Genomic DNA, 14373 nt, shown 5'->3' with positions numbered 1-14373 from the left:
AAAGAAGTCAGTGTTCCAGCAGAAGGAGACAACGTTTCAGAAAAGGCATTGTAGCAAACCAAAAAAGAAATTTTAAGCGCAGCAGAGTAACCAGCGCACATACCTGTTAGCTCAGGTGAGTTTAAAAGGCTGCTGTTGATAACAAGGGCATTTGCTAAATAGATGGTGTGTGTGCAACAATATACTGAAAGGTCAATTATATTGTGCAGCTTATCTCACCACCTGTAGTTATTTAGGTGAAAGCTCCAAAATGCTTGCCTAATATGTCTGTTTATCCAAAAGGAAGTAAAAAGGGAGAGCTAGAAAGATAGCATTGCATCACATTACATGGCAATGCAATGCACAGTTGCTGAAGTTGAACCAAAATGAGCTTGTAATCTGGCTTCTGCAACTTTGAACATGAAAAATCCAATGAGGAGAAGAAAAGCAAAGCCAAAGAGTCCATCCCAAAATCCGACAAACAAGCAAAATGAACAAAAAACATTGAATTCAATTCTTTCTGATTTTAGAAACTGCATTAAAGAAGGGGTGCACCGGTCCTGGAGATACTGCAATACCAGGTCAATGCGTGGAGTGGACAGAGCAAGCTCTTTTTCCATCTCCCTGTTCTAAAAATCCATTTAATATATGGTCCCCTATCTGGGGACGTATCAGATATTAAACTGATAAGAACAGATACTACACTTGATCTTAGCCAAAAGGCCGAGAAGCGATAACCAGAATTGGTTTCAAACTACGGAGCCACCCAAGGATCCTGAAAAGTCCATTTGTGGAGATGAGCTCCTGGACTCCCGTTAAGAAGACATGTTGTCAACCTCTAGATCCCTTACATGCCTGCACTTTTCGGCTTGCTGCTGCTGCAATCCACGCGTTTTAGATCTGCATAACTCCACCTCTTTAAACACAGCACCTTCACCCCCTGCTGTTCCCACCCGCCTCAACACCGTTGGAAGGGAGGAGAACCAATTAAGGCGGGGGGTGGGGTGGAACGAGCAGCTGTCTACCCTTAGCAGGAGGGCTCCTGATTACATACCTCTCCTGCTGCTGCTGCTGCTGGCTGTCCAGCAGCAGACTGAAGGTGGCTGCTGCTGTGCACAGGTATATAAAGGCTCAGAGCCTATTATGACACGCGCAGCCAGCGTTCCATTGCCACATTCCATCTACTGCAGGCAGGATACCTGGCTGGCTGAATGTCGCTGAGAAGCTCACAGAGACCGCCATAAGCAACAGTTTAACAGAATGCCACAGACTAATCAACCAAACTTTTTGGGTTGGGTTCTCTTTTATAGTCTGCAGGCATTAAATGAAAGAAGTCAGTGTTCCAGCAGAAGGAGACAACGTTTCAGAAAAGGCATTGTAGCAAACCAAAAAAGAAATTTTAAGCGCAGCAGAGTAACCAGCGCACATACCTGTTAGCTCAGGTGAGTTTAAAAGGCTGCTGTTGATAACAAGGGCATTTGCTAAATAGATGGTGTGTGTGCAACAATATACTGAAAGGTCAATTATATTGTGCAGCTTATCTCACCACCTGTAGTTATTTAGGTGAAAGCTCCAAAATGCTTACCTAATATGTCTGTTTATCCAAAAGGAAGTAAAAAGGGAGAGCTAGAAAGATAGCATTGCATCACATTACATGGCAATGCAATGCACAGTTGCTGAAGTTGAACCAAAATGAGCTTGTAATCTGGCTTCTGCAACTTTGAACATGAAAAATCCAATGAGGAGAAGAAAAGCAAAGCCAAAGAGTCCATCCCAAAATCCGACAAACAAGCAAAATGAACAAAAAACATTGAATTCAATTCTTTCTGATTTTAGAAACTGCATTAAAGAAGGGGTGCACCGGTCCTGGAGATACTGCAATACCAGGTCAATGCGTGGAGTGGACAGAGCAAGCTCTTTTTCCATCTCCCTGTTCTAAAAATCCATTTAATATATGGTCCCCAGATAGGGGACGTATCAGATATTAAACTGATAAGAACAGATACTACACTTGATCTTAGCCAAATGGCCGAGAAGCGATAACCAGAATTGGTTTCAAACTACGGAGCCACCCAAGGATCCTGAAAAGTCCATTTGTGGAGATGAGCTCCTGGACTCCCGTTAAGAAGACATGTTGTCAACCTCTAGATCCCTTACATGCCTGCACTTTTCGGCTTGCTGCTGCTGCAATCCACGCGTTTTAGATCTGCATAACTCCACCTCTTTAAACACAGCACCTTCACCCCCTGCTGTTCCCACCCGCCTCAACACCGTTGGAAGGGAGGAGAACCAATTAAGGCGGGGGGTGGGGTGGAACGAGCAGCTGTCTACCCTTAGCAGGAGGGCTCCTGATTACATACCTCTCCTGCTGCTGCTGCTGCTGGCTGTCCAGCAGCAGACTGAAGGTGGCTGCTGCTGTGCACAGGTATATAAAGGCTCAGAGCCTATTATGACACGCGCAGCCAGCGTTCCATTGCCACATTCCATCTACTGCAGGCAGGATACCTGGCTGGCTGAATGTCGCTGAGAAGCTCACAGAGACCGCCATAAGCAACAGTTTAACAGAATGCCACAGACTAATCAACCAAACTTTTTGGGTTGGGTTCTCTTTTATAGTCTGCAGGCATTAAATGAAAGAAGTCAGTGTTCCAGCAGAAGGAGACAACGTTTCAGAAAAGGCATTGTAGCAAACCAAAAAAGAAATTTTAAGCGCAGCAGAGTAACCAGCGCACATACCTGTTAGCTCAGGTGAGTTTAAAAGGCTGCTGTTGATAACAAGGGCATTTGCTAAATAGATGGTGTGTGTGCAACAATATACTGAAAGGTCAATTATATTGTGCAGCTTATCTCACCACCTGTAGTTATTTAGGTGAAAGCTCCAAAATGCTTGCCTAATATGTCTGTTTATCCAAAAGGAAGTAAAAAGGGAGAGCTAGAAAGATAGCATTGCATCACATTACATGGCAATGCAATGCACAGTTGCTGAAGTTGAACCAAAATGAGCTTGTAATCTGGCTTCTGCAACTTTGAACATGAAAAATCCAATGAGGAGAAGAAAAGCAAAGCCAAAGAGTCCATCCCAAAATCCGACAAACAAGCAAAATGAACAAAAAACATTGAATTCAATTCTTTCTGATTTTAGAAACTGCATTAAAGAAGGGGTGCACCGGTCCTGGAGATACTGCAATACCAGGTCAATGCGTGGAGTGGACAGAGCAAGCTCTTTTTCCATCTCCCTGTTCTAAAAATCCATTTAATATATGGTCCCCAGATAGGGGACGTATCAGATATTAAACTGATAAGAACAGATACTACACTTGATCTTAGCCAAAAGGCCGAGAAGCGATAACCAGAATTGGTTTCAAACTACGGAGCCACCCAAGGATCCTGAAAAGTCCATTTGTGGAGATGAGCTCCTGGACTCCCATTAAGAAGACATGTTGTCAACCTCTAGATCCCTTACATGCCTGCACTTTTCGGCTTGCTGCTGCTGCAATCCACGCGTTTTAGATCTGCATAACTCCACCTCTTTAAACACAGCACCTTCACCCCCTGCTGTTCCCACCCGCCTCAACACCGTTGGAAGGGAGGAGAACCAATTAAGGCGGGGGGTGGGGTGGAACGAGCAGCTGTCTACCTTTAGCAGGAGGGCTCCTGATTACATACCTCTCCTGCTGCTGCTGCTGCTGGCTGTCCAGCAGCAGACTGAAGGTGGCTGCTGCTGTGCACAGGTATATAAAGGCTCAGAGCCTATTATGACACGCGCAGCCAGCGTTCCATTGCCACATTCCATCTACTGCAGGCAGGATACCTGGCTGGCTGAATGTCGCTGAGAAGCTCACAGAGACCGCCATAAGCAACAGTTTAACAGAATGCCACAGACTAATCAACCAAACTTTTTGGGTTGGGTTCTCTTTTATAGTCTGCAGGCATTAAATGAAAGAAGTCAGTGTTCCAGCAGAAGGAGACAACGTTTCAGAAAAGGCATTGTAGCAAACCAAAAAAGAAATTTTAAGCGCAGCAGAGTAACCAGCGCACATACCTGTTAGCTCAGGTAAGTTTAAAAGGCTGCTGTTGATAACAAGGGCATTTGCTAAATAGATGGTGTGTGTGCAACAATATACTGAAAGGTCAATTATATTGTGCAGCTTATCTCACCACCTGTAGTTATTTAGGTGAAAGCTCCAAAATGCTTGCCTAATATGTCTGTTTATCCAAAAGGAAGTAAAAAGGGAGAGCTAGAAAGATAGCATTGCATCACATTACATGGCAATGCAATGCACAGTTGCTGAAGTTGAACCAAAATGAGCTTGTAATCTGGCTTCTGCAACTTTGAACATGAAAAATCCAATGAGGAGAAGAAAAGCAAAGCCAAAGAGTCCATCCCAAAATCCGACAAACAAGCAAAATGAACAAAAAACATTGAATTCAATTCTTTCTGATTTTAGAAACTGCATTAAAGAAGGGGTGCACCGGTCCTGGAGATACTGCAATACCAGGTCAATGCGTGGAGTGGACAGAGCAAGCTCTTTTTCCATCTCCCTGTTCTAAAAATCCATTTAATATATGGTCCCCAGATAGGGGACGTATCAGATATTAAACTGATAAGAACAGATACTACACTTGATCTTAGCCAAAAGGCCGAGAAGCGATAACCAGAATTGGTTTCAAACTACGGAGCCACCCAAGGATCCTGAAAAGTCCATTTGTGGAGATGAGCTCCTGGACTCCCGTTAAGAAGACATGTTGTCAACCTCTAGATCCCTTACATGCCTGCACTTTTCGGCTTGCTGCTGCTGCAATCCACGCGTTTTAGATCTGCATAACTCCACCTCTTTAAACACAGCACCTTCACCCCCTGCTGTTCCCACCCGCCTCAACACCGTTGGAAGGGAGGAGAACCAATTAAGGCGGGGGGTGGGGTGGAACGAGCAGCTGTCTACCCTTAGCAGGAGGGCTCCTGATTACATACCTCTCCTGCTGCTACTGCTGCTGGCTGTCCAGCAGCAGACTGAAGGTGGCTGCTGCTGTGCACAGGTATATAAAGGCTCAGAGCCTATTATGACACGCGCAGCCAGCGTTCCATTGCCACATTCCATCTACTGCAGGCAGGATACCTGGCTGGCTGAATGTCGCTGAGAAGCTCACAGAGACCGCCATAAGCAACAGTTTAACAGAATGCCACAGACTAATCAACCAAACTTTTTGGGTTGGGTTCTCTTTTATAGTCTGCAGGCATTAAATGAAAGAAGTCAGTGTTCCAGCAGAAGGAGACAACGTTTCAGAAAAGGCATTGTAGCAAACCAAAAAAGAAATTTTAAGCGCAGCAGAGTAACCAGCGCACATACCTGTTAGCTCAGGTAAGTTTAAAAGGCTGCTGTTGATAACAAGGGCATTTGCTAAATAGATGGTGTGTGTGCAACAATATACTGAAAGGTCAATTATATTGTGCAGCTTATCTCACCACCTGTAGTTATTTAGGTGAAAGCTCCAAAATGCTTGCCTAATATGTCTGTTTATCCAAAAGGAAGTAAAAAGGGAGAGCTAGAAAGATAGCATTGCATCACATTACATGGCAATGCAATGCACAGTTGCTGAAGTTGAACCAAAATGAGCTTGTAATCTGGCTTCTGCAACTTTGAACATGAAAAATCCAATGAGGAGAAGAAAAGCAAAGCCAAAGAGTCCATCCCAAAATCCGACAAACAAGCAAAATGAACAAAAAACATTGAATTCAATTCTTTCTGATTTTAGAAACTGCATTAAAGAAGGGGTGCACCGGTCCTGGAGATACTGCAATACCAGGTCAATGCGTGGAGTGGACAGAGCAAGCTCTTTTTCCATCTCCCTGTTCTAAAAATCCATTTAATATATGGTCCCCAGATAGGGGACGTATCAGATATTAAACTGATAAGAACAGATACTACACTTGATCTTAGCCAAAAGGCCGAGAAGCGATAACCAGAATTGGTTTCAAACTACGGAGCCACCCAAGGATCCTGAAAAGTCCATTTGTGGAGATGAGCTCCTGGACTCCCGTTAAGAAGACATGTTGTCAACCTCTAGATCCCTTACATGCCTGCACTTTTCGGCTTGCTGCTGCTGCAATCCACGCGTTTTAGATCTGCATAACTCCACCTCTTTAAACACAGCACCTTCACCCCCTGCTGTTCCCACCCGCCTCAACACCGTTGGAAGGGAGGAGAACCAATTAAGGCGGGGGGTGGGGTGGAACGAGCAGCTGTCTACCCTTAGCAGGAGGGCTCCTGATTACATACCTCTCCTGCTGCTGCTGCTGCTGGCTGTCCAGCAGCAGACTGAAGGTGGCTGCTGCTGTGCACAGGTATATAAAGGCTCAGAGCCTATTATGACACGCGCAGCCAGCGTTCCATTGCCACATTCCATCTACTGCAGGCAGGATACCTGGCTGGCTGAATGTCGCTGAGAAGCTCACAGAGACCGCCATAAGCAACAGTTTAACAGAATGCCACAGACTAATCAACCAAACTTTTTGGGTTGGGTTCTCTTTTATAGTCTGCAGGCATTAAATGAAAGAAGTCAGTGTTCCAGCAGAAGGAGACAACGTTTCAGAAAAGGCATTGTAGCAAACCAAAAAAGAAATTTTAAGCGCAGCAGAGTAACCAGCGCACATACCTGTTAGCTCAGGTGAGTTTAAAAGGCTGCTGTTGATAACAAGGGCATTTGCTAAATAGATGGTGTGTGTGCAACAATATACTGAAAGGTCAATTATATTGTGCAGCTTATCTCACCACCTGTAGTTATTTAGGTGAAAGCTCCAAAATGCTTGCCTAATATGTCTGTTTATCCAAAAGGAAGTAAAAAGGGAGAGCTAGAAAGATAGCATTGCATCACATTACATGGCAATGCAATGCACAGTTGCTGAAGTTGAACCAAAATGAGCTTGTAATCTGGCTTCTGCAACTTTGAACATGAAAAATCCAATGAGGAGAAGAAAAGCAAAGCCAAAGAGTCCATCCCAAAATCCGACAAACAAGCAAAATGAACAAAAAACATTGAATTCAATTCTTTCTGATTTTAGAAACTGCATTAAAGAAGGGGTGCACCGGTCCTGGAGATACTGCAATACCAGGTCAATGCGTGGAGTGGACAGAGCAAGCTCTTTTTCCATCTCCCTGTTCTAAAAATCCATTTAATATATGGTCCCCAGATAGGGGACGTATCAGATATTAAACTGATAAGAACAGATACTACACTTGATCTTAGCCAAAAGGCCGAGAAGCGATAACCAGAATTGGTTTCAAACTACGGAGCCACCCAAGGATCCTGAAAAGTCCATTTGTGGAGATGAGCTCCTGGACTCCCGTTAAGAAGACATGTTGTCAACCTCTAGATCCCTTACATGCCTGCACTTTTCGGCTTGCTGCTGCTGCAATCCACGCGTTTTAGATCTGCATAACTCCACCTCTTTAAACACAGCACCTTCACCCCCTGCTGTTCCCACCCGCCTCAACACCGTTGGAAGGGAGGAGAACCAATTAAGGCGGGGGGTGGGGTGGAACGAGCAGCTGTCTACCCTTAGCAGGAGGGCTCCTGATTACATACCTCTCCTGCTGCTGCTGCTGCTGGCTGTCCAGCAGCAGACTGAAGGTGGCTGCTGCTGTGCACAGGTATATAAAGGCTCAGAGCCTATTATGACACGCGCAGCCAGCGTTCCATTGCCACATTCCATCTACTGCAGGCAGGATACCTGGCTGGCTGAATGTCGCTGAGAAGCTCACAGAGACCGCCATAAGCAACAGTTTAACAGAATGCCACAGACTAATCAACCAAACTTTTTGGGTTGGGTTCTCTTTTATAGTCTGCAGGCATTAAATGAAAGAAGTCAGTGTTCCAGCAGAAGGAGACAACGTTTCAGAAAAGGCATTGTAGCAAACCAAAAAAGAAATTTTAAGCGCAGCAGAGTAACCAGCGCACATACCTGTTAGCTCAGGTAAGTTTAAAAGGCTGCTGTTGATAACAAGGGCATTTGCTAAATAGATGGTGTGTGTGCAACAATATACTGAAAGGTCAATTATATTGTGCAGCTTATCTCACCACCTGTAGTTATTTAGGTGAAAGCTCCAAAATGCTTGCCTAATATGTCTGTTTATCCAAAAGGAAGTAAAAAGGGAGAGCTAGAAAGATAGCATTGCATCACATTACATGGCAATGCAATGCACAGTTGCTGAAGTTGAACCAAAATGAGCTTGTAATCTGGCTTCTGCAACTTTGAACATGAAAAATCCAATGAGGAGAAGAAAAGCAAAGCCAAAGAGTCCATCCCAAAATCCGACAAACAAGCAAAATGAACAAAAAACATTGAATTCAATTCTTTCTGATTTTAGAAACTGCATTAAAGAAGGGGTGCACCGGTCCTGGAGATACTGCAATACCAGGTCAATGCGTGGAGTGGACAGAGCAAGCTCTTTTTCCATCTCCCTGTTCTAAAAATCCATTTAATATATGGTCCCCAGATAGGGGACGTATCAGATATTAAACTGATAAGAACAGATACTACACTTGATCTTAGCCAAAAGGCCGAGAAGCGATAACCAGAATTGGTTTCAAACTACGGAGCCACCCAAGGATCCTGAAAAGTCCATTTGTGGAGATGAGCTCCTGGACTCCCGTTAAGAAGACATGTTGTCAACCTCTAGATCCCTTACATGCCTGCACTTTTCGGCTTGCTGCTGCTGCAATCCACGCGTTTTAGATCTGCATAACTCCACCTCTTTAAACACAGCACCTTCACCCCCTGCTGTTCCCACCCGCCTCAACACCGTTGGAAGGGAGGAGAACCAATTAAGGCGGGGGGTGGGGTGGAACGAGCAGCTGTCTACCCTTAGCAGGAGGGCTCCTGATTACATACCTCTCCTGCTGCTGCTGCTGCTGGCTGTCCAGCAGCAGACTGAAGGTGGCTGCTGCTGTGCACAGGTATATAAAGGCTCAGAGCCTATTATGACACGCGCAGCCAGCGTTCCATTGCCACATTCCATCTACTGCAGGCAGGATACCTGGCTGGCTGAATGTCGCTGAGAAGCTCACAGAGACCGCCATAAGCAACAGTTTAACAGAATGCCACAGACTAATCAACCAAACTTTTTGGGTTGGGTTCTCTTTTATAGTCTGCAGGCATTAAATGAAAGAAGTCAGTGTTCCAGCAGAAGGAGACAACGTTTCAGAAAAGGCATTGTAGCAAACCAAAAAAGAAATTTTAAGCGCAGCAGAGTAACCAGCGCACATACCTGTTAGCTCAGGTGAGTTTAAAAGGCTGCTGTTGATAACAAGGGCATTTGCTAAATAGATGGTGTGTGTGCAACAATATACTGAAAGGTCAATTATATTGTGCAGCTTATCTCACCACCTGTAGTTATTTAGGTGAAAGCTCCAAAATGCTTGCCTAATATGTCTGTTTATCCAAAAGGAAGTAAAAAGGGAGAGCTAGAAAGATAGCATTGCATCACATTACATGGCAATGCAATGCACAGTTGCTGAAGTTGAACCAAAATGAGCTTGTAATCTGGCTTCTGCAACTTTGAACATGAAAAATCCAATGAGGAGAAGAAAAGCAAAGCCAAAGAGTCCATCCCAAAATCCGACAAACAAGCAAAATGAACAAAAAACATTGAATTCAATTCTTTCTGATTTTAGAAACTGCATTAAAGAAGGGGTGCACCGGTCCTGGAGATACTGCAATACCAGGTCAATGCGTGGAGTGGACAGAGCAAGCTCTTTTTCCATCTCCCTGTTCTAAAAATCCATTTAATATATGGTCCCCAGATAGGGGACGTATCAGATATTAAACTGATAAGAACAGATTTTTTTTTTTTTATCGAAAGCCCGAATTCGTGTACAAAACTCGAGTGCGCTTAAAAAAGTGACAAGTGCCACAAAAAAAAGTGCACTAGGATGCTGGTCTTCTTGAAACCCTCTCCAAAAGGAGAAGGGTCCCCCAAACCATTCCCCGTCCCTCCGAGCCAGAAGGCCACAGCGAGGCACAGGGACAAATAGCCACCTCCAGCCGGAGCCAGAGGCGACCCAATCTTACCCTCAATACCTGCCCGAGTTCTCACCCGAGCAAGGCACTGGGAGCCAAAGACTGTGCTCCCCTCCCGGAAGAGGGGAGCCAACAACGCTCTCCTCCCGAAAGAGGAGAGCCAGGGGGGTTCAGGGGGGAGCGGAACCTGATGGCCACACACTCCCCCCCTAGACCTGCCAAGAGAGGAACCCGTAAGGGAACCGCATCCCGACAAAATCCTAGTAAGGACGTGGACACACGTGAAAAAGTGGACACACAGTGACAAAAAAAAATTAAATAAATAGTGAAGGTTTCACAGTATAATACTGCCCGGACCTTCGACCGGGAATTGAAAAATTCCCCATCCTAAGGCCAGAAGGCCCGGAATAAGGGTGTGTGAAGAAAGAAATATTGAAGTGCTAGTGCAAATGTGCCATACACTCAAGTGGGGTTCCCAATCCCAGTGAGTTAAGGCACCCCAGGGTCACCACTCCTGGGGCACTTCACACTTCGGGCTTTCGATCTTCCCCGGCCCAATGGCGTCGATCCTGGGGGGCCATGCTTTCCACCAGATGACTATATTAGCCACCTGGCGTACTAACAAGCGCCTAAACCCCAGTGTGCATAATGTATCAATCTACTAGGGCGGCCAACATCCAAAACCGCCTTTTCGAAAGATACTACACTTGATCTTAGCCAAAAGGCCGAGAAGCGATAACCAGAATTGGTTTCAAACTACGGAGCCACCCAAGGATCCTGAAAAGTCCATTTGTGAAGATGAGCTCCTGGACTCCCGTTAAGAAGACATGTTGTCAACCTCTAGATCCCTTACATGCCTGCACTTTTCGGCTTGCTGCTGCTGCAATCCACGCGTTTTAGATCTGCATAACTCCACCTCTTTAAACACAGCACCTTCACCCCCTGCTGTTCCCACCCGCCTCAACACCGTTGGAAGGGAGGAGAACCAATTAAGGCGGGGGGTGGGGTGGAACGAGCAGCTGTCTACCCTTAGCAGGAGGGCTCCTGATTACATACCTCTCCTGCTGCTGCTGCTGCTGGCTGTCCAGCAGCAGACTGAAGGTGGCTGCTGCTGTGCACAGGTATATAAAGGCTCAGAGCCTATTATGACACGCGCAGCCAGCGTTCCATTGCCACATTCCATCTACTGCAGGCAGGATACCTGGCTGGCTGAATGTCGCTGAGAAGCTCACAGAGACCGCCATAAGCAACAGTTTAACAGAATGCCACAGACTAATCAACCAAACTTTTTGGGTTGGGTTCTCTTTTATAGTCTGCAGGCATTAAATGAAAGAAGTCAGTGTTCCAGCAGAAGGAGACAACGTTTCAGAAAAGGCATTGTAGCAAACCAAAAAAGAAATTTTAAGCGCAGCAGAGTAACCAGCGCACATACCTGTTAGCTCAGGTGAGTTTAAAAGGCTGCTGTTGATAACAAGGGCATGTGCTAAATAGATGGTGTGTGTGCAACAATATACTGAAAGGTCAATTATATTGTGCAGCTTATCTCACCACCTGTAGTTATTTAGGTGAAAGCTCCAAAATGCTTGCCTAATATGTCTGTTTATCCAAAAGGAAGTAAAAAGGGAGAGCTAGAAAGATAGCATTGCATCACATTACATGGCAATGCAATGCACAGTTGCTGAAGTTGAACCAAAATGAGCTTGTAATCTGGCTTCTGCAACTTTGAACATGAAAAATCCAATGAGGAGAAGAAAAGCAAAGCCAAAGAGTCCATCCCAAAATCCGACAAACAAGCAAAATGAACAAAAAACATTGAATTCAATTCTTTCTGATTTTAGAAACTGCATTAAAGAAGGGGTGCACCGGTCCTGGAGATACTGCAATACCAGGTCAATGCGTGGAGTGGACAGAGCAAGCTCTTTTTCCATCTCCCTGTTCTAAAAATCCATTTAATATATGGTCCCCAGATAGGGGACGTATCAGATATTAAACTGATAAGAACAGATTTTTTTTTGATTGAAGCTGCATCCAAGGCACTGAAAAATGTGACCGAAGTCACACCAAAACAGCGCACGAGGCGAGGATTCATGTGGACCCTTCCCGGAGGAGAGGGTCCCCAATAAACCATCCCCATCCCTCCGAGCCAGAAGGCCACAGCGAGGGTCAGGGATCTCCGATGCTCTCCCTAGCCGAAGCCGGAGAAGAGCCGTTTTCGTGCTCCCAGCTTCCATCTAGGCTGCCACCCTAGTGGAGCTGGAGCCTGTGTTGGTTTCTCAGCCCAAAGCTGACCGGACCTCCGACCGGGTTTATAAAAATTCCCCTTCCTAGCCCGGAGGCCAGGAATAGGGGGGGTTGCTCAGAAAGTATGATTGGCAAAGGTGCGGCGTGCTACGAAGCCAAGTCTTTCTGGGGTTCCCAGTCCCAGTAAGCTTGGACTCCCACCAGGGCGCCTACTCCTGGGGCACATTGCTCCAAAGCCCTCACACTTACCCAGCCTAGTGACTTCAATCCTGGAGGGCCATGTTTTCCATCAGATAACTCTATGAGCCACCTGGCGTACTAACAAGTGCACCAAACCAGTGTGTAATATGCATCAATTTACTAGGGCAGCCCAAGGACAAAACTGCCTTTTCAAAAGATACTACACTTGATCTTAGCCAAAAGGCCGAGAAGCGATAACCAGAATTGGTTTCAAACTACGGAGCCACCCAAGGATCCTGAAAAGTCCATTTGTGGAGATGAGCTCCTGGACTCCCGTTAAGAAGACATGTTGTCAACCTCTAGATCCCTTACATGCCTGCACTTTTCGGCTTGCTGCTGCTGCAATCCACGCGTTTTAGATCTGCATAACTCCACCTCTTTAAACACAGCACCTTCACCCCCTGCTGTTCCCACCCGCCTCAACACCGTTGGAAGGGAGGAGAACCAATTAAGGCGGGGGGTGGGGTGGAACGAGCAGCTGTCTACCCTTAGCAGGAGGGCTCCTGATTACATACCTCTCCTGCTGCTGCTGCTGCTGGCTGTCCAGCAGCAGACTGAAGGTGGCTGCTGCTGTGCACAGGTATATAAAGGCTCAGAGCCTATTATGACACGCGCAGCCAGCGTTCCATTGCCACATTCCATCTACTGCAGGCAGGATACCTGGCTGGCTGAATGTCGTAGAGAAGCTCACAGAGACCGCCATAAGCAACAGTTTAACAGAATGCCACAGACTAATCAACCAAACTTTTTGGGTTGGGTTCTCTTTTATAGTCTGCAGGCATTAAATGAAAGAAGTCAGTGTTCCAGCAGAAGGCGACAACGTTTCAGAAAAGGCATTGTAGCAAACCAAAAAAGAAATTTTAAGCGCAGCAGAGTAACCAGCGCACATACCTGTTAGCTCAGGTGAGTTTAAAAGGCTGCTGTTGATAACAAGGGCATTTGCTAAATAGATGGTGTGTGTGCAACAATATACTGAAAGGTCAATTATATTGTGCAGCTTATCTCACCACCTGTAGTTATTTAGGTGAAAGCTCCAAAATGCTTGCCTAATATGTCTGTTTATCCAAAAGGAAGTAAAAAGGGAGAGCTAGAAAGATAGCATTGCATCACATTACATGGCAATGCAATGCACAGTTGCTGAAGTTGAACCAAAATGAGCTTGTAATCTGGCTTCTGCAACTTTGAACATGAAAAATCCAATGAGGAGAAGAAAAGCAAAGCCAAAGAGTCCATCCCAAAATCCGACAAACAAGCAAAATGAACAAAAAACATTGAATTCAATTCTTTCTGATTTTAGAAACTGCATTAAAGAAGGGGTGCACCGGTCCTGGAGATACTGCAATACCAGGTCAATGCGTGGAGTGGACAGAGCAAGCTCTTTTTCCATCTCCCTGTTCTAAAAATCCATTTAATATATGGTCCCCAGATAGGGGACGTATCAGATATTAAACTGATAAGAACAGATACTACACTTGATCTTAGCCAAAAGGCCGAGAAGCGATAACCAGAATTGGTTTCAAACTACGGAGCCACCCAAGGATCCTGAAAAGTCCATTTGTGGAGATGAGCTCCTGGACTCCCGTTAAGAAGACATGTTGTCAACCTCTAGATCCCTTACATGCCTGCACTTTTCGGCTTGCTGCTGCTGCAATCCACGCGTTTTAGATCTGCATAACTCCACCTCTTTAAACACAGCACCTTCACCCCCTGCTGTTCCCACCCGCCTCAACACCGTTGGAAGGGAGGAGAACCAATTAAGGCGGGGGGTGGGGTGGAACGAGCAGCTGTCTACCCTTAGCAGGAGGGCTCCTGATTACATACCTCTCCTGCTGCTGCTGCTGCTGGCTGTCCAGCAGCAGACTGAAGGTGGCTGCTGCTGTGCACAGGTATATAAA

The 14373-nt window shown here is 45.7% G+C and overlaps 10 non-coding genes and 2 pseudogenes across 10 annotated transcripts; all 12 read right to left on the bottom strand.

Annotated features, from left to right (window-relative positions):
* Positions 1 to 523: 523 nt before the first annotated feature.
* Positions 524 to 714, bottom strand: LOC141221498 (U2 spliceosomal RNA). Its single transcript, XR_012289529.1, has one exon. It is a non-coding gene; the product is annotated as a U2 spliceosomal RNA (small nuclear RNA).
* A 1115-nt stretch (positions 715 to 1829) lies between these two features.
* Positions 1830 to 2020, bottom strand: LOC141221468 (U2 spliceosomal RNA). The gene has a single exon (XR_012289499.1). It is a non-coding gene; the product is annotated as a U2 spliceosomal RNA (small nuclear RNA).
* Positions 2021 to 3135: 1115 nt separating this feature from the next.
* On the bottom strand, positions 3136 to 3326 carry LOC141221291 (U2 spliceosomal RNA). Its single transcript, XR_012289328.1, has one exon. It is a non-coding gene; the product is annotated as a U2 spliceosomal RNA (small nuclear RNA).
* Positions 3327 to 4441: 1115 nt separating this feature from the next.
* LOC141221289 (U2 spliceosomal RNA) lies at positions 4442 to 4632 on the bottom strand. The gene has a single exon (XR_012289326.1). It is a non-coding gene; the product is annotated as a U2 spliceosomal RNA (small nuclear RNA).
* Positions 4633 to 5747: 1115 nt separating this feature from the next.
* LOC141221288 (U2 spliceosomal RNA) lies at positions 5748 to 5938 on the bottom strand. The gene has a single exon (XR_012289325.1). It is a non-coding gene; the product is annotated as a U2 spliceosomal RNA (small nuclear RNA).
* A 1115-nt stretch (positions 5939 to 7053) lies between these two features.
* LOC141221287 (U2 spliceosomal RNA) lies at positions 7054 to 7244 on the bottom strand. The gene has a single exon (XR_012289324.1). It is a non-coding gene; the product is annotated as a U2 spliceosomal RNA (small nuclear RNA).
* A 1115-nt stretch (positions 7245 to 8359) lies between these two features.
* Positions 8360 to 8550, bottom strand: LOC141221286 (U2 spliceosomal RNA). The gene has a single exon (XR_012289323.1). It is a non-coding gene; the product is annotated as a U2 spliceosomal RNA (small nuclear RNA).
* Positions 8551 to 9665: 1115 nt separating this feature from the next.
* Positions 9666 to 9850, bottom strand: LOC141221575 (U2 spliceosomal RNA). Its single transcript, XR_012289598.1, has one exon. It is a non-coding gene; the product is annotated as a U2 spliceosomal RNA (small nuclear RNA).
* A 792-nt stretch (positions 9851 to 10642) lies between these two features.
* LOC141221641 (U2 spliceosomal RNA) lies at positions 10643 to 10734 on the bottom strand (annotated as a pseudogene).
* Positions 10735 to 11849: 1115 nt separating this feature from the next.
* On the bottom strand, positions 11850 to 12034 carry LOC141221551 (U2 spliceosomal RNA). The gene has a single exon (XR_012289578.1). It is a non-coding gene; the product is annotated as a U2 spliceosomal RNA (small nuclear RNA).
* Positions 12035 to 12558: 524 nt separating this feature from the next.
* On the bottom strand, positions 12559 to 12674 carry LOC141221624 (U2 spliceosomal RNA; annotated as a pseudogene).
* Positions 12675 to 13789: 1115 nt separating this feature from the next.
* LOC141221285 (U2 spliceosomal RNA) lies at positions 13790 to 13980 on the bottom strand. Its single transcript, XR_012289322.1, has one exon. It is a non-coding gene; the product is annotated as a U2 spliceosomal RNA (small nuclear RNA).
* Between the last annotated feature and the right edge of the window lie 393 nt (positions 13981 to 14373).

The sequence above is a fragment of the Phyllobates terribilis genome, unplaced genomic scaffold (genome assembly GCF_046119375.1).
Source record: "Phyllobates terribilis strain yellow unplaced genomic scaffold, ASM4611937v1 Scaffold_325__1_contigs__length_2139453, whole genome shotgun sequence".
Taxonomy (NCBI): Eukaryota; Metazoa; Chordata; class Amphibia; order Anura; family Dendrobatidae; genus Phyllobates; species Phyllobates terribilis.
Note: the sequence above shows the minus strand (reverse complement) of the source record. Positions and strands in the feature narration are given on the sequence as shown.